Below are 17,739 nucleotides of genomic sequence, written 5' to 3'. Positions count from 1 at the left end.
GTCCTCGTTAGGCATGGAGCAATTTTTGGTGTTGAAGATACGATCCTTGTAACAGCAGGCACGTGGTTTTATTTTTTTTTTTATAGAAATATATTTTTAAAAATATTTATTATTTATTTATTTATTGGCTGCGCCGGGTCTTCATTGCAGCAGGCGGACTCTTAGTTGTGGCATGCGGACTCTTAGTTGCGGCATGCGGACTCAGTTGCGGCATGCGTGTGGGATCTAGTTCCCTGACCAGGGATCGAACCCGGACCCCCTGCATTTGGAGTGCGGAGTCTTCCCCACTAGACCACCAGGGAAGTCCCCGTGGTTTCAGATATTTTGCCCACTGATGTTTATTCAGCACCCACGGGGGCAAATACACTAGGGAGATGTGGGAAAATCAGTCAGACGAGGGCCCTCTGCTCAGAGAACATTAACACGCATGATCTAGTACATAGACAGCCCATCGGCGGATGGAAACACAGTTAACTGGGCGCCCACCACGGTGTGCCCCCCACTTTGCATCCATGATTCTCACAACCACCCCCGAAGGAAGACAGAAGTAGCTCCCTTTCCAGATGAGGCAACCAAGGCTCAGTACCCAAGGTCCCCCATCCAGCGGGTGGTCTCCTCCCCAGCCGGTCCCCATAGCCAAGCTTGTTCCGTTGCCAGCCGGGAGCGCGGCCTCAGTGGAGAAAAGAGTAGGAAAAGACGGCGCTGCTGCTCTGAAGGCTTACCTCGGCAGAAGGGAAGGAGAAGGGTGAACTGGTTTATCTTGGGAAGAGTCTCCGGATTAATTCTTAGGGGCCTCTCAAAGGAGAAATTTTCTAAGCTCTCTGGGCCCCAGGGAGCCATGCTTCACTTCTAGCTGAGCAGGTAGCTAGGAAGGTGATGTGTTTACTCCATTCTGCTTTGAATTGCTGGCTGGCACGTCTGTCTCCCTCACTGGATTACAAACTCCTTGGTCTCAGGGACAATCTCTTAGGCACCATTATATGTCCCAAACAAATAATGGTTAAGCACCTACTGTATACCAGGCACTCTCCTTGCTGAAGGGCACAGTGCACGGTGAGGCTGTGTACATATACTGATTATATAAACGCCTAGTATATGAATGAGTCTCTACGGTTAAGTTTGCGTCAATGCCAGGCCTTTTCTAGGAGCTTCCAGAGACTTCGCAAAAAGAGGGAGGATGACAGGTATTCGAAATAGCCATATTTCCCCAGTGTCTTACTCCATCCTGCACCTCTGCTGTGAAGGGGATGGTCTCTCTATCACTAAGCGGGGTCGGCAGGCTGATTTTCAGATGTGCTGCTTCTTCCAAAGTTCATCTCCAGTCTCTTTCTCTTGATCCTCATTTATCCTGTCCTGGAGTCTCTCCTTAGCTCTACCTTCCTGCCCATATTCAGTTCTCATGGCTCCTATTCTTAGTTAAAAACGGAATCATCCCAGCTAGTAAAGGCTTCAGGTGTTACTAGGTGAGGAACTGCCTTTCTCCCTAATGCAGTCAGGAAACCCCACTCCTCACATTCTGGTAATAGAAGACGTATCTCGGGTGGGATGAGAGAACAGGCTTCCCTCTCTCCAGCCCCGAGATCCACCTTGGAGTTGGGCCTCTTGTTAAAGTCTCCAGGCTGGCTGCCCTGGGCTTAACCCTCCAGGCCATGCATGGACGCTTGGCAGCCGGCATTTAGTCAAGGCGGTACTTAGGGATACCGAAAGGAAAGAAAAGTGAGGGGGCGGCAGAACTTGGTGAGCTGGCATTCAAGCTCTGGCTTGTTCTCTGAAGCTCCCCGGCCCTCTTCCATCTCCACTCCTAGGATGAGACAGGTAAGTGACATCACCTTGGCATCTACCACCAGGAGCTGTCACCTAGACAACGGCCCTCCTCAAGGTGAGGCCAGGAGATAAAGGCCAGAGGCCCATTTCTGTGTTTCAGTTTCCAGTCTGAGGAGATGCTGCCTCTTTGGACCATGGGTCCTGGCCCTCCGGGCAGGCATGAGGCCTTAAAACCTGTGACCTAACAGGACAACCTCTCCAAACACCATCAAGTCAACCCAACATCCCTTCAAGAGGTGTGTATGAATAGCAATTGGCCATTTGGTTGTCTCAAGAGTTTGGGGTGGTGGACAGAGCCCCAAGAAGAACAAATCCCTTTAAGGCTCAAAGGGCGTACCTTCAAGACCCTGTCACCTCTGTCCCCTCCTCTTTCTAGCCTACAAAATTGTTCAAGGGCAACTTGCTCCCCAGACCGTGTTCTACCTCTTCATAGGCGGGATATGCCTTGCTCCAACCAAGAAGGGCTCTGTCCACTTATTTTTTTGAATCTCAGTGGCTTTAGTCTCAGCCACCTAGTTTGCCTCTGGGATTCATTAGAATCTACATCTGTGAATCTGGAAGGTTCTGCGTGTACGTCACAGGAACAAAAGGAGAGAAAAGAAAGTAGGTTCCTCAGTCTCAACACTATTGCCGTGTGGATCCCGGTCCTTTTGCGTGGTGGGGACCATCCCGTACACGGTAGGATGTTTAGAGCATCCCTGGCCTCTACCCACTAGATGCAGTTCCCCAGTCGTGACAACCAAAACCATCCTCAGACATTCCAAATTTCTCTTGGGGACAAGAGTATCTGTGGTTGAGAACCACTGAGAAAAAGGAAAACAGAAGCGGTTGGAGAGTTGTTCCATTTATTTTGAATTCACGGCTGGGTCACCAAAGCTATGTGCTGGCCCCCAGCCCTTGACCTTGGGCTATTCCATTCGACCTTAGTCTCTCAGCTCCCACCTTCCACCCCGACCACCCTCTGCACACACGCTCTCCGCCGTGGGCCCCTGTTAATTTCACCAACCTCCCAGAGGCACCTTCTCTGAGCACCAGCCCCCCGAAGCTCTGGGTGGTCAGGAATGTTGATTAGTTTGATTTAACAAATCCACACAGTAAAGGTAAAGGGACTGTTGTGGAGGGGTGAGCAGGCCAGGATGGGGGTCCCTGATGGTCAAGATTTTAGGATGTCATAGTCCGGAGAGAGGTGGGATTACTGTGGGATTACACAGGAGGTGACTTCGCTTGTTAAACATTTAAAGCATAAAATTGAAACAGTTGCTCTATCTCCTGAAACAGTTGCTCTATCTCCTTCAACCTTCTGACTAATTGACTATTTGATTAACTGTGAATCTCTTTGCCTTTCAAACATTTAACTTTACAAGTGGTTGGCTCGGTTAATGCCTGATGGGTCTTCCCTTCCCTTCTGGGCTGGGCGCTCTCTCCTGGCCCCTCTGAATGACCAAAACACAAGGAGAAAAGACGAGGTTACTGTTGGAGGGAGGTCCGAAGACCCTTAGCCATGTGAGAAAAGGTTCGCAATATCGTGCTAATGAAAAGTGTACACGGTGTGATCCTAACTGCGCCTTATAATATGGAGACGTAGGTGTACACACACTCTGGAAGTCTTGACACATAAGTACCAAAATGTTAACATTTACCTCTAGTGGGGATTATATGATTGTAGTTTTGTTCCAGGTTTTCTACAATCAGTATGTATTACTTTTATAACCTGAAAATAAAAACCATGTTAACGGTTTTTTATTTTGTGTCATTATTACCGTTATTATTATTTAATGCCTGCAGAGGCTAAGAGGAGAGGGGCTTGTCATTTCTGGAGGGGAAAGACCACATGGGGACAGCTGACCCAGGGATGGGGTGGAGCAAAGGCAGGCCTAATTGTTTGGGGGCCAGGTTCCTGTGATCCCCCAGAAGTGAGAGGGTGTACATCTTGGGCGCCCTCCTGACGGGCCCTCACAGTGTCTGCTCATCTCTGGGGCATTTGGTGAACTGGTAAACAGGCCGGGATTCCACATCCAGAGCTTAGTGCCTTGGGGCCAGAGTAAAGTCAGCACCCAGCCAAGCCACTGCTTATCTGCCCCCCAGGGTCACTCTACTCCCGCCGTGGCGAACTAGTGGAGAAGCCCAGCCACGCAGAGGAGGAACCCCATGCCCCGTACAGGCACAACCCTCTAGGTCAAGGGAAGGTAATGGCCCGATTTCACAGGTGAGAATGCAGGCCTTGCTGGCGTGACCTGTTACAGACTCCACTTACTGGAGGTGGTCTTGGAGATGATAAAAGACAAAGGTCTCTGGCTTCAAGGAGCTTCCAGTTTTCAGGCTCAAGGAGCAACACATGAGTGTGTAATTTTAAGAAAACCACAAATGGAGAGAGTTATGGGAAGGAAGGAGTAATTCCACTTGGAAAAATCCAGGGTGGCTTCGTGGTGGAGGTGTCATTTAGAAGCACATAAGGTTTCCACGGGTCCTGGGGATCAGCACAGAAGAAAGTGAGAGAGGGAGGGTGGTTGTATTACGCACACAATCCCAGAGGCTTGGAAGACTGGCCTGTTTCCCAGTGACAGTAGAAGGACAGAGCTGGTCAGTATCCTTGGGGGCTGGTCTCCACTCCTCCAGAGGCAGCCACTTTCCCTCCCACCAGGCTCTCCTGGTCTCCAGCAATATCTCCGTCCAGCTCCTCTCCTGGGAAAGGGTTCCTGGCCAGGGCAGGAGGACCTAAGCTCACCAACCTTACTCAGTTCAGTGTTCTATGCATGGTCAAATCAATTCATTTGGAACCTGTGATGATTTAATCTGAGCAGGAGTGATATTCAGTTTTGCATCAACACACTGGTTCATAAGCAAATCGTTTCAGTAAACAAAATCCCAAGGCCAGCTGCTTATCCTACTCCAGCACGCCCTTGTTTGGGGCAAGGGCGCTCCAGGAGGGAGGACAGTGACAAACAGAAAAGGAAGGGCGATGGCCTGCCCCAGGTTAGCCTGGATCTTGGGGAATGAGCCTCCATCTCACGTGGAGTCAGCAGGTCACCAAGACATGACCCACGCTTGGGCTTCCCGGGTGTGTGTCGCAGGGAGGTCCCAGCAAACCTCACTGACCCCCCTCTCGCACTCCTCCACCCTGTACACTCGGGCATGAAAGGTAGATGACACGAGAGAGGCCTGACCTGGGGACGAATGTACTGTGGGTTCATCCCCACCTGCAGTTTAGAGCTTCAGAGTCTGTGCACCTGATTTTTTTTTGTTTTTTGCAGTACACGGGCCTCTCACCTTTGTGGCCTCTCCCATTGCAGAGCACAGGCTCCGGACGCGCAGGCTCAGCAGCCATGGCTCACGGGCCCAGCCGCTCCACGGTATGTGGGATCCTCCCGGACCGGGGCACGAACCCGCGTCCCCTGCATCGGCAGGCGGACTCTCAACCACTGCGTTACCAGGGAAGCCCTGTGCACCTGATTTTGAATCCCGATTCTATGCTTACCAGCCATTTGATCTTGAGCAAGTAATTTGCCCCTTCATAGACTCGCTGACATCTAACGATGAGAGTTTACTACGTTCCAGGAATCACGCTTAGCGTTTATCACATATAGCTCTTATTATCTTCACTTTGCAGATGAGGAAACTGAGGCAGAGAAAGAGAGAGGGGTTAAGCCACATGCCCAAGGTCACACAGCTGCTAAGAAGAGGTGTCTGTGTGCTCCTTATCTCATGGGGCTGCTGGGCGTGGTGACTGGGTTACGCGCGGGGAAGCGCACAGCACCTGGCACACGGTAAGTGCCTGGGAAATGGTTGTTACCGTTGTTACTGTGTTGCCTCTTTGCTCCCCGCCCCACCCCTCTCCCTGCCAGGCAGAGATGATCCCAGCAGAGCCTCCGTGGAGGGCGGGAGCGCAGGACCATCTATCCATTCCAGAAGGCTGCCCAGGTGAGGCTGGAGCCCAGAGGACCAGGACGGGATGGAGGGGAGCATCTCCTCCTGGCCAAGCCCTGATTGGAGTCCATTTACATCTTGAAACTTAACTTAGAAAAAAACCACAATCCGTCAGCCAGCGATGGTGTAAATTACTTTGCTAAATATATTTCTGGGTACACGGTAAGTAAAAATATCATGAATTTAATAAGCCTTGGAATTCACATTTTTCCAATCCTAATTGTTTCTGCTCTGCTTTGGACGTGCTCGTCTCTTCAGCAAGGTTGGGGAGGGAAGGCTCTTATGTTTGCTTGTGCAGGGCTGGGCCCAGCTAGCTGCTTCCGTTAGTACATTTCATCCTCCCAACAGCTCCGCGCGGCTGGGTTCATTATTCCCGCTTCACCGAGGCTGGACCAAATCTCAGGGAGGCTCCGTGTTCTATCTAAAGTCATGGCCAGAAGTTAGGATTTGTATCCCATTCGGGCTGCATCCTTCAACTGCCCCCACTCCCTGGGTCCTAATGGGTCAGTGAAGTGGCCCCTTTGGTTCCAGGGTCTGTGCACAGCTTGGCTCACCCCTTTGGGGGTGTCCTATGCCTTGACAGCTGTGTACATGCCCACGTGTTTACTCATGAACCCCCCTCCCCATTCCCATGGACACACCACGCACATACAAACACCAGCCATGGGTACCACATCCCACGACAAAGACCCATGGGTGCTAATGGCAGGGGGAAGCGCCTCTACCCGGAACGGCTGCCGCAGTGGGGGAGACGTTCACCATTGTGATGGCTGATTTTATGTGTCACCTTGGCTGGACCACAGTGCCCAGAAATTTGGTCAAACATTATTCTGGATGTCTCTATGAAGGTGTTTTTGGATGAGATGACCATTGACATCAGTGGACTTGGAGTAAAGCCAATTGCCTTCCCTAAGGTGGGTGAGCCTCATGCAATCGGTTGAAGAAAGTCTGACTTCCCCAGAGCAAGAGAGGATTCTGCCAGCAGACAGTCATTGGACTCAAATTGCATCTCTTCCCCGAGTCTCCAGTCTGCCAGCCTTACCCCATCAGATTTTGCACTCGCCAAGCCTTCACAATCACATAAGCCAATTCCTTAAAATAAATCTCTCTGTCTCTCTATTTATATACACATCCTGTTGGTTCTGTTTCTCTAGAAAACCCACACTGATACAACCATGTTCAAGCGCCGTGCCAGCTCCTCTGTCAACACAGAACCTTCTCAGAGCTCAGGGAAGTAGGAACTAATGTCCACCTCTTTACAGATGAGGAAATGAGGGTGTGGAGAACTTGGGCGACTTGCCTTGCGTGCTGGCAGAAGGGTTGAGAGCTCTGGAATTCGTCAGAGCAGTCTGAATTTCAGTTATGATGCGGGAGCACAAGTGTGGGTCTCTGCTTTTTCAATCATATTGTGGGAAAACACCTTCCCGTGGGGTTATTCGGGAGGCGAAACAGGGTGACATCTGCAAAGCAGTCAACAAATGAGAGCTATTTGGACGGGGAGCAGAGTCAGAATTAAAGCCAGGGGTGTCGGCGGTAGGAGCCTGAAACCCCTGGGTTCATTGCCCCACGGTCTCCACCTGAGAGCCGGGGGTGGTAAGGGCTCTCTGGGCTCTGTGCTCCGGGAGGGACTGGCTCCTCCAGGCTGCCCTAGGACTGGCGTCCAGGCTCCCTTCCCATTCCCTGGGAGGCAGGGCACACAGTGTGTGCGCGAGGGGCGGCATCCCTCCGCCCGGCATTGCCTCGTCTGCAGCGGGGCTGCTGCCTAAGCGTCCACAGAACATTAGCGGCACGTTACGTTCCGAGGCACAGTGTATCCCCCAGAGAGCTGCAGGTGCCCGTGGGCCGGCGCGAGGAAGGGAGAACCTGCTGCCCTTCCCTTTTGCGGGGCCCAATGGGGCTGCACAGCCCTTCCGAGTCCCTTCAGGAGGGTTCCCAAAACCCCTGGAAGAAATGAGGTTCGGTGAATTGCAGGAAAGAAGGCAAGGGCTCAAGGTGGCCCATTAGCATGTGTGTACCTTGGCTACCCCACTTCTCCAGACCTGGGCTTCGGGGTCTGTCCTAACTCTGCTTAAAAGCCTCCTTACAATAGCCAGGATATGGAAGCAACCTAAGTGCCCATCGACAGATGAATGGATACAGAAGATGTGGCACATATACACGATGGAATATTACTCAGCCATAAAAGGAAACGAAATTGAGTTATTTGTAGTGAGGGGGATGGACCCAGATACCGTCATACAGAGTGAAGTAAGTCAGAAAGAGAGAGACAAATACCGTATGCTAACACATATATATGGAATCTAAGAAAAAAATGGTCATGAAGAACCTAGGGGCAGGACGGGAATAAAGACGCAGACCTACTAGAGAATGGACTTGAGGACACGGGGAGGGGGAAGGGTAAGCTGGGACGAAGTGAGAGAGTGGCATGGACATATATACACTACCAAACGTAAAATAGATAGCTAGTGGGAAGCAGCCGCATAGCACAGGGAGATCAGCTCGGTGGTTTGTGACCACCTAGAGGGGTGGGATAGGGAGGGTGGGAGGGAGACGCAAGAGGGAGGAGATATGGGGATATAAGTTGTACGTACAGCTGAGTCACTTTGTTATACAGCAGAAACTAACACACCATTGTAAAGCAATTATACTCCAATAAAGATGTTTAAAAAAAAAAAAAAAAAAGCCTCCCAGTGATGGGGCGTTGGTTTTAGGACGAACCTGTCCCGGAAGGAGGGGAAAGGCCCTCAGCATCCCTGCAGCAGCGGCCCAGGGCGTGGCTGCAGAAACAGCCTGGGGAGGGCGGGGGGCTCCAGCACTTCCCATGTGACCTTGGACACTGCGTCCCCCTCCTGTCCCTCAGTGTCCTCAGCTCTAAGGTGAAGGTATCAATAGGACCTACATCACAGGTTCTGCCTGGAAAGCAGGTACCATTTCATAAATGTCAGCCCGTTATTGTGATTGTCATTATGCCCCTCCCCAACCCGAAATCAGCCAAGGACAGAGAAGCCGGCCTTGCTCAAGTGCAGTTTGTGAAGGAAGCCTGGGCTCCCCGTTCCCACCGGAGCAGGGCGGGGCGAGGGGGATACTTTCACCCCCCACATCAAGGTGGCTCCCCAGTTGGTTGGCCGTTTAACGAGGCCAGCGGGTTTTCTGGCAGCCTCTTGTACCTGAGCAGGGTGGGGACGGGGTTGGCTAGAGATGCTGGGTCCCGGGAGGGGCAGCCATGATGCTGTCTGCTCTCCCACGGTTGGTGGACGAGGTTGTGTGCCCCTGCCTTGGATGGAGTGAACCCATGGAAGGGAGCTGGGCTTCAGCCGTTTTGCAGGGACCCCACCAAAGAAGGTCTCCGGCTGGAAGAGATGGGGGAGGGGGAGGAGGAAGAGGGAGAAAGAGGAAGAAACAGAAGCTGGGCCTCCCAGACCAATGCATGGTGCTGCAGGAGGGGTCCCTGCAGGGCCCACGTCCCTCCCCCCCACACCTTAATGGTGGGGTCAGGGATGGCCGGTCAGACTTCGACAGAGAGGCGGCCTGCAAGGGGATGGCCTCAGGTAGGGAAGCAGAGAGGGAGGGGGTGACCAGCAGACCGCATCCCCACCCTCACATCCATTCAGCCACGGCGAAGTCCGGACGAAGAGAGCTCTGACTGCAGTTTTAAATAAAGCGGACTAAATATTGGAAATATTAGGGCTCTAACGACTGGCACGGCTGAAAATGTATATAATTTGGCCAAACTTCTCTAAGGGAGCAGGCAAGGGAGGTTTGGCAGAATATGGTTAGGGACACACAAAACCATTTCCTTTGTGTGCTGGAGAACGCCAAGACCCCTCAATACATGGATTGAACGTATTGATTTGTTTAATTCCTATCTCCCTATGCGAGCGTCTGTGCTTTCCTTATTGGTGGCGACATCCCTGGTCCGGCATGCAGAGGCCTTTCATAAAGGCTGATTGTGTGAGGGACTTCCTTGGTGGCACAGTGGTTGGGAATCCGCCTGCCAAGGCCTGGGACACGGGTTCGAGCCCTGGTCCGGGAAGATCCCACATGCCGCGGAGCAACTAAGCCTGTGCGCCACGACTACTGAGCCTGAGCTCTAGAGCCCGCGAGCCACAACTACTGAGCCCACATGCCACAACTACTGAAACCTGCGCGCCTAGAACCCGTGCTCTGCAACGAGAGAAGCCACCGCAATGAGAAGCCCGCGCACCGCAACGAAGAGGAGCCCCCACTTGCCGCAACTAGAGAAAGCCCGCGAGCAGCAACGAAGATTCAATGCAGCCAAAAATAAATAAATATATTTTTTTAAAAAAAGGCTGGCTGTGTGAATTAATGAATGGGCCTCGGTTTCCTGACCTTGGAGCCAGGAGAGAGGAATTCAGAGTAGGGGTCCCCATTTCCACCTTCCACCTGCTTGGGGCTACACTTGTCCTGTCTTTCCCTCTGCTGGGTCCAGGTTGGGGGGAGAGGGAGGGAGTAAGGAGCCCGGCATGTGTTTAAAGGGAGCATCTTTCAGCCAGTGGGAGCTGTACCAGGGGTGGGGCCGTGGTGGGGGGAGTGCTGGCGGTACCACCCGAGAAGGGTGCAGACCCAGGCCCTCAGAGGAGCTGCTCCAGGTAGAATGTGCATGTGTCTGGGGTGGAGTGGGCACAGGTCCCTTCCTTTTCCCCCCACCCCTCCTTCCCTCCTCCATTTTCTTCATTTGCCTGCAAAGCCAGGGCTGCAGAGCAAAGGGAATCACAGCATCCCATGAGCACAGAGGCCCACGCCGAGGTCCACAGATGGCTCGCCTGGAGACCCGGGTCTGAGGCTGCAGTGGGGAGAGTCCCCCACGCCTGCCAGCTCCAAAGCCACGTCCATCAGCCTGGAATCCCGGTGAGGGGGACGTGGGAAGAGACAACTCCCCAGATCATTTCCTCAGACACGTAGGACCTTCCTCTCTCCTTCTGAAAGCTCCCAGAGCTGCCGGCCCTGAGGGCATCTCTTCTTTGAAATCCAGTTCTCTGGGTTTCACATGGGCAGGCGCGCGCACACACACACACACACACACACACACACACACGCACATGAGTCCTCGAGGCTGAATCAGACCTCTCCTCATTTCCCATAAGCTATTATCTTTCTTGCCCTTGTGGCTTGAGGCACTTGGGGAGCTGCTGTGACTACCCCCCAGGGGTTACTGTTCCTTCACCGGGAAGTAAACTTTGTCCTCCACCGCAGTGAACACCCTCCTGGTGACGGCCCCCGTGGGCAAGCAGGGCTGGGCCAGGGAAGGTGAGTGGCCAGGAAATCCCATTCCCACTCCCGGTAGCCCCTGAGATTCCATCCTGGGAGCCCACAGAGAGTGGTCACTCTCTCCACTTCCTCGGCCCACCATTTTCCCTCCTGCACCAACCGTTCCGAGATGGACCACCTGCCCCATCTGGGGATGCTGGCACAGGGTGGGTGCTGGTCCTTCATGGGCGGAGCCACTTTTCCTTCCTGAAGCTCGACTTCGTGCTCCAGAGAGGCTGGAGCTGCCAAGGCCAGGACTGAGGCATGTGATCCTACCAGAGGTATTTTTAGCTTTCTCATTAACCAAGCGCTTTCAAATTAGCCTTCTATTAACCTCAAAGGAAAATGAAAGTGTTTTTTTTTTTTCTTCCCAGAGTAAGTCACTCCTGCAGAATATCAAGGTTTCCATGATTAACGTTCCATGCGCCTTGAAGCTCTAATGAAGTTGGATTCTCTAATATCGAACTTGATGGAATAATTGGTCCACGGTCTCTGCAATGACAAGGGAGATGCTGCTGAACAGGGGAAGGTGGTCTTTTCCTTCGCATCTCAAACATCCTTTGTTTCTGTCTCCCCTTCCCTCCCCCAGAGACACTCCCACTGCAACCCTTACTCGGGAAGGGTCCCTGTGACCGACCCTCCCTTCTGGTCTCATCTGGGAAGTCCTACATCACCTGTTCTGCATTGGTGATCCCAGACTGACAGACACTGCTATCGTCTGGAGCACTGTCTGGTCCTCAAGCCTCGTGACCAGGGTCACAGAGGCGGCCTCTTGACTTTGGCGGTGTCCCTTAAAGTGGGCTTTTGCATCCAGGGTTCCGGCTGGAGAGAGGAATAAATAGCCTTACAATTGCCCAGCACTGTTTGGTAGCAAGTCCGAAGAAGCTGATTCAATTTCTACTTCCCACTGCAGAGGCAGGAGGAATCTGCCCAGCCAGGGTTACCTGTCAGCAGGCTTCTGGCTCAGGAACGGCAAAGATGGGCCGGCTGGAGGGGGCCGTGCGGTCCAGGAACTCAGAGGAGACTGTACGTGGGTCTCCTCCCACGTCTGTTGGTGGGTGCCTGGCAACAGACGGGACGGAGCTACTCACGCCGCCCAGGACACAGAAAGAGATGGTGGGGTCTGAATTGTTCATCGGTTGGTCCAGCCTGTTGGTGACCCCCACCCCCCAGGGCTTGACATCTCTCTGCCTTCCCCGGCCCCCGTTTTCCCAGCTGCCTCCTTCCCCTGCGAGGCCTCCACCTCTGATTTCCTCTCTCCCTCCCATCTTTGTCTCCTCCCTCTCTCCCTCCATTCCTGGGTCTGTGCTTCCTAAAGCCATCAGATCGCAGAAGGGCTCTGGGCTTCTCAACCAAAGGCCTCTTGGGGAGACCATTTGCTTCTTGTAGTCATTTTGCTCCATGTGTGAGCAGCTGCTCAGCCAGCGGGGCCGGGAAGAGCTCTGATGGAAAGCTTTCTGCCATACGTGTGGGATGCTGCTTGGTCCTAAAGAACTGCATCTCACAAGAGGGGGGCTCCTCCCTGGGGACTCCCACTCAACCTCCGTCGTCATCATCCCAGAGGACAGTCTGTCCTCCCCAAGAGGCTCACCTTTCCTTCTCTAGGTGTAACCGCATTCCGGGGGCCCAGATAAAAGACAACAGGCCCACGATTTAAAAGACCGGAGAGAAGGGCGTTCCCTGGTGGTCCAGTGGTTAGGCCTTGGAGCTTTCACTGTCGTGGCCTGGGTTCAATCCCTGGCTGGGGACCTAAGATCCTGCGAGCCACGTGGCGCAGCCAAAAAAAAAAGACCAGAGGGTCACGTGTACACGGATGACCCACATGCCAATAGCTCCTGCCCCGCATATCCAACTGCCTCTTCGTTGTCTCCACCTGAAGGTCCCCCTGCCGCTCCAAAACTGAGATGTCAGAAGGGAAACTCATCACCTCACTGTCAAACATCTTCCTTCTTATTTCTTACCTGATTAGTGGTGTCCATCGCCCTGTCACCCACGCCAGGAATGTGGGAGTCACTGTAGATTCCCCCACGTCCCGCCAGTGCTATCAACATCCACCTGATGGGCCCTTCTACCCTCCGTTCCCACTATCCCGCAGTCACCAGAGCTTTGCAAAGGTCCTTCAGCTTGTCTTCCTGCTGCAAATCCCCTAAGTCCATTTCCCTTTCTGCAGCCAGAGGGATTGTCCTAAAATGTGTTTCTGATTAGGCTGCTCCCTTGCTAGCACTTTCAATGGCTCCCAGTGACCTTCAGCGAAAGCCCACATTCCTTGTATGACATAATTTTCCCAGGAGTAGGACCTGCCCATTGATTCAGCTTTATCCCTAGCCACTCTCCCCGCTACAAACCCCTATTCAGCCACGCCCAACCAAATGCATTTCCCTGGACATCCCTGGCCATTTCACACCTCTGGGCTTTAGGCATGGTATTGTCTCCGACTGGAATGCTCTTTCCTCCTGTCCATCTAGTGAACTCCTATTCATCCTACAAGACCCCTTCAAATGAACCCTCTTTCGGAAGGCTATTACAGCTGGGAAGTTCTTCCCGCTGCCTAGTGGAATCCCTGCCTGTTACCACCTGATTTCCCCCAGATCTCACTGTTGTCTACACTAAAGCTCCTTGGAAATGTGAACTCAGGAAAGACATCCCCTGGGCCTATTCCATACAGAGATGTGATAGTAACATTCTTTCAGTCAAGGGTCTGTCATCCTCCCAGGCTTTGCAGACATAGCCAAACTGCCTTCATTTTACCCTCTTTATTCTCACCCTCTTTCTTCCCTCCTGCCTGCTTTCTCTGTACTGCATCATCTTAGAATGAAGCCCTATGTGGGGCGCTGGTCTTGGAGTTCGATTTTTAACTTCCTAAACCAGAGCCTCATGTGGTCCCTTCCTTCTCTGTTGCTTCCTCTGCTTCCTCCTCCAGTGGCGGTGACGGTGGCATTTTCTTCTCATCCCCTTGATCTGCAGACCCCTGCGCCTGGGAGAACAGGGATCGTCGTGTTATTACAGAACTGCTCTCAAGTCCCACAGAATCACCAAGTTGCATCTCTCAGCCCTCCGTCCCTCCAGCTCATTAACGTCTCCACCAGAGCTGGGATGGATGGGGACGAAAGGGGATGGAGCTCAGTTTTACTCCTCGTTAGCAATTCAGGCCAAAGGCTGAGAGGGGAGGATGCCGGCCCTACCGGCACCAGCACCGGGAGGTGGGTGGATTTTCATTTCTCATTTGCCCATTCGACCTGGTCCCTCCCTCACTCCCCCAACTGTTCCACACCATTAGTCCCCCTGGGCTGGCAGCAACCCAGGTGAGGCTCCTTTTGAAAAAGCCTAAAAAAAAAAAAAGAAAAGAAAAAGCCTCAGACACAAAAATCTAGTCTTAAAGTCAGGTAGGGGGTAATTAGTTACATTTCCAAAGAATTCTTATGTTTCCAAAGGCTCTGCGGCAGGGGGCCCATAATGAGCAGGCTCCCCTGCAGTATTCACAACGGAGTGTCCAGCCAGGCCAAGCTGCACGGGTGGGTGCCTGGCCCCCCGACCAGCTTATTTTACTTCCTACGAATTACTTTTCTTTCTTTATATCTTTTTTTTTTTTTTGGTTTTAATTAACTTCTTTATGGTCATGCTTGCTCTTTGAGGTAGGGGAGGAGCCTGGGTTGATTTTCCTCATCTCACGGATGTAAGAAACCAAGGTCACAATTGCACCGCCAGAGCACAGAGGAAACAGGACCCAAGAAGAAGCCGTAACTGCTGATTCTGTCCAACAGGCGTAATCCTTTTCTTCCTTAGTAAGAGAATCTGTTATATTTGGGAAGGTAATGAAACCAGCTAAAAACCCCATTTTCTGGCCTTTCAAGCAGCTAGGCATGGCCACGGGACCAAATTCCGTTCATGGGATGTGAGTGGCTACGTTCAGTGGGACGTCTGGGCAGGAGGCTCAAGAGGAGCTGGCTCAGCTGGAAGGGCACGCCCCCCTTTGATGCCTTTCCCACTGTTTCCCACCCTCCTGCCTGGAAAGGGGTGGCTGGAGCTCCAGTAGCCATGTTGGACCAAATTGGAGCCTTGAAATGGAAGCTCTGTGCTAGGCTGGCAGAAGCAGAAAGACAGAGAGCGTCTGAGTTCAGATCACCACCGAGTTGCCTTACCAGTCCCGGGATCACTTACCTTGCACTTCTTTTGTATAAGGGAAGAGAGATGCTACCGTCTTGGTTAAGCCACGGTTAATCCGGATTTTGTGTTCTGTGCATTTGAGCCTGATCCTATAGCCAATAGATGGTTTGATGGCTCTTCAGGAGTATACTACACCCACAGCCTGGAGAGAGCCAGACGGGATAGAGCTCGCTGTCTCTCTGCCAAATGAGGACACAGTGAGAAGGTGGCCGTCTGCAAGCCAGGAAGAGGACCCTCATCAGGACCAGGACATGCTGACACCCTGATCTTGGACTTTCAGCCCGCAGAACTGTGAGAAGTAAATGTCTGTTGTTTAAACACTGCAGTCCATTGTATTTTGTTGTAACAGCATGAGCTGACATGCGCTAAGTGCTTTATGTGAATTGTCTGTTCTAACCCTCAGGTGCTCAGGGCACAGGTACCATGAATAATAGCCACTTTACAGATGAGGCGACTGAGGTACAGAGAGGCCGTGAGCTAACCTGTAGAACCAGGAACTAAACACAGGCAGACCGGCCCCATTCTCATAGCCCCTTCCCCACGGCTGCTTCTTTAAGTTGGGGAACGTGTGCTGTGGCTCCATCCTGTAGGTGGAAAGGCCGTTGGGACCTTCAGTCCATGCTGCTGCAACAGTCTCCATGTCTGGTTCTGGAAGGTGTGAGGCAGGAGTGCGTGGGCTGTGGAGACACTTCCACCGGGGTTTGGATCCCAGCCCTGCTTCTTAAGACCTGGGCGACCTCGGCGTCCTCATCTGGATCATCTGTGTGGTACGGATCAGAGAAAATGTATACATAGACTAGTTTGGATTTTGTGAGACACATAGTGGGTCGTCTATGAAAAGCCACCACTCAGTCATTGCTGGTTCCTGTCTTCAGCAATGTCACCTGATAGAATGAACCAATTCTTGTAGCCTTGTTCTCTGCTGTCTCCCCAGAGCTAGACGTTCAAATATACATTCAACGAATGAATGAATCAGGGTGATAACTTCCCGTGGATGTGCACAGCCTGGTCTGCAGTGAGTGGGAAGGTAGTTCAGGGCATGATTCAGTCCTGCATCCTGGTACTCACTGGCAAACACTGGATTTTTAGTCCTGACTGAACACCAGTCTCCTTCATGGGGGAGGGGGCTCATCGTTAGAAAGAAATCCCCCGCCGAGTCTTGTGACAAGTACTGTCTGTAGAGACAGCCCCACACAGATAGTTGTGGAGCAACTCGCGTCTTGCGAAGACAGACCAAGGGCTCTTTGGCAGCCGGTGCATTGTTCCTTCCTGCAATGACTTTGTTCTTGAGTGGTGAGTAATTGGAGTCTCGGGGCCATCTCGTGTTTTGTGGATAAGCACGGTTCTGACACTTCAGGCAAAGTGCTGGTATAAGAAACAGAACATTGCAATGCGCTAGCGCAAACCAAGAAGTGAATAACTACTTGACGTTCTGGGAAGGAGATGCTCGCTGGTGGACCCAATGTCGAAGAAGGCCTTTTCCCAGTAGTCACTAAAGTGGTTCAACAGTGATCGCCTTTTATGGAAGATATATTTGAAAGGAACGAAAAGCCCCAGGAAAGCTGGAAGCTTTTGTCTGGTTTTGGGGGCAATGCAGCCAGGTGTGCACAAATTTCATCTTAGGAAGGATGAATACCGGCAGCCTTGATGCTATCGACTAAGAAGCTATGACGTCATGGTTCTCCCCTCTCATCTGGATACTAGATCATTCAGAGGGACTGATTCCTCAGATGATCCCCCAAACTGGAGAATTTCATTGAAATGTCTGGGAATCATAGAACGCAGAATTTCCACGAAACTGGAGGAAATCGGAGTAGCCCTCAGAAGTTCTGAACTGAAGATGCCACGCTCAGGGTCTCTCTAGGTGATTTACGAACATTTAGAGAACCATTACCCACGATGAGCTGTGGATAAATTTGTGAAAGCTTTCATTGCCGGTGAGAACTCTCCCTCAACTGGATTTCACGTGGCTGGTCGTAGAGACCTCAGGGACTCGATGAACAGAGTTTTTGAGAGTCTTCTGTCAACTGTATTACAGGAGGCAACTTTTCATGCTTTATCATTTAGCTCTCATAACAACCCTACAAGGAAGATATTATTATTCCAACTTTACAGATGAGAAAGGTGTGGCTTACAGAAGTTAAAAAAATTTCCCAAGGCCACACAGCTAAAAGATGCTGGGACTGGGCTCTGCGTTCGTGCTTTCCCACTATGCAACGTGATTTCTCCACACCCACATATGCATCTACTGGTAAATTATCACTGGGGTGTAAGGCTTCTATACGAGTGTAACCTATCGGTACATGTAGGTGGTTGAAAGAGAGCTTTTTCTTTTAGTGGATGGTGATAATGATGCTGATTAGATGTTCAAGCTCTATCATTTCTTTCCTGAGAGGAAAAAAAAGAATAAAGTTTGTTTTTAATTTTCAACAAGATCGAAAGAAAGTGTGGGTCCAGATAGGATCGTGCTGGTTTCTTTTTAGATAGTCCACATTCTCTGGAGAACGTTGATAACTGTAGCCCAAGAGTACTGACTGCTTTGAATTCTGATGGCTAATG

The 17,739-nt window shown here is 51.8% G+C and overlaps 1 non-coding gene across 1 annotated transcript; it reads right to left on the bottom strand.

Moving 5' to 3' along the window:
- Window positions 1-229: 229 nt before the first annotated feature.
- On the bottom strand, window positions 230-302 carry TRNAW-CCA (transfer RNA tryptophan (anticodon CCA)). Its single transcript has one exon. It is a non-coding gene; the product is annotated as a tRNA-Trp (tRNA).
- Between the last annotated feature and the right edge of the window lie 17,437 nt (window positions 303-17,739).

The sequence above is a fragment of the Phocoena phocoena genome, chromosome 19 (genome assembly GCF_963924675.1).
Source record: "Phocoena phocoena chromosome 19, mPhoPho1.1, whole genome shotgun sequence".
Taxonomy (NCBI): Eukaryota; Metazoa; Chordata; class Mammalia; order Artiodactyla; family Phocoenidae; genus Phocoena; species Phocoena phocoena.
The sequence above is the reverse complement of the archived record's forward strand: the minus strand, read 5'-3'. Positions and strand labels throughout refer to the sequence as shown.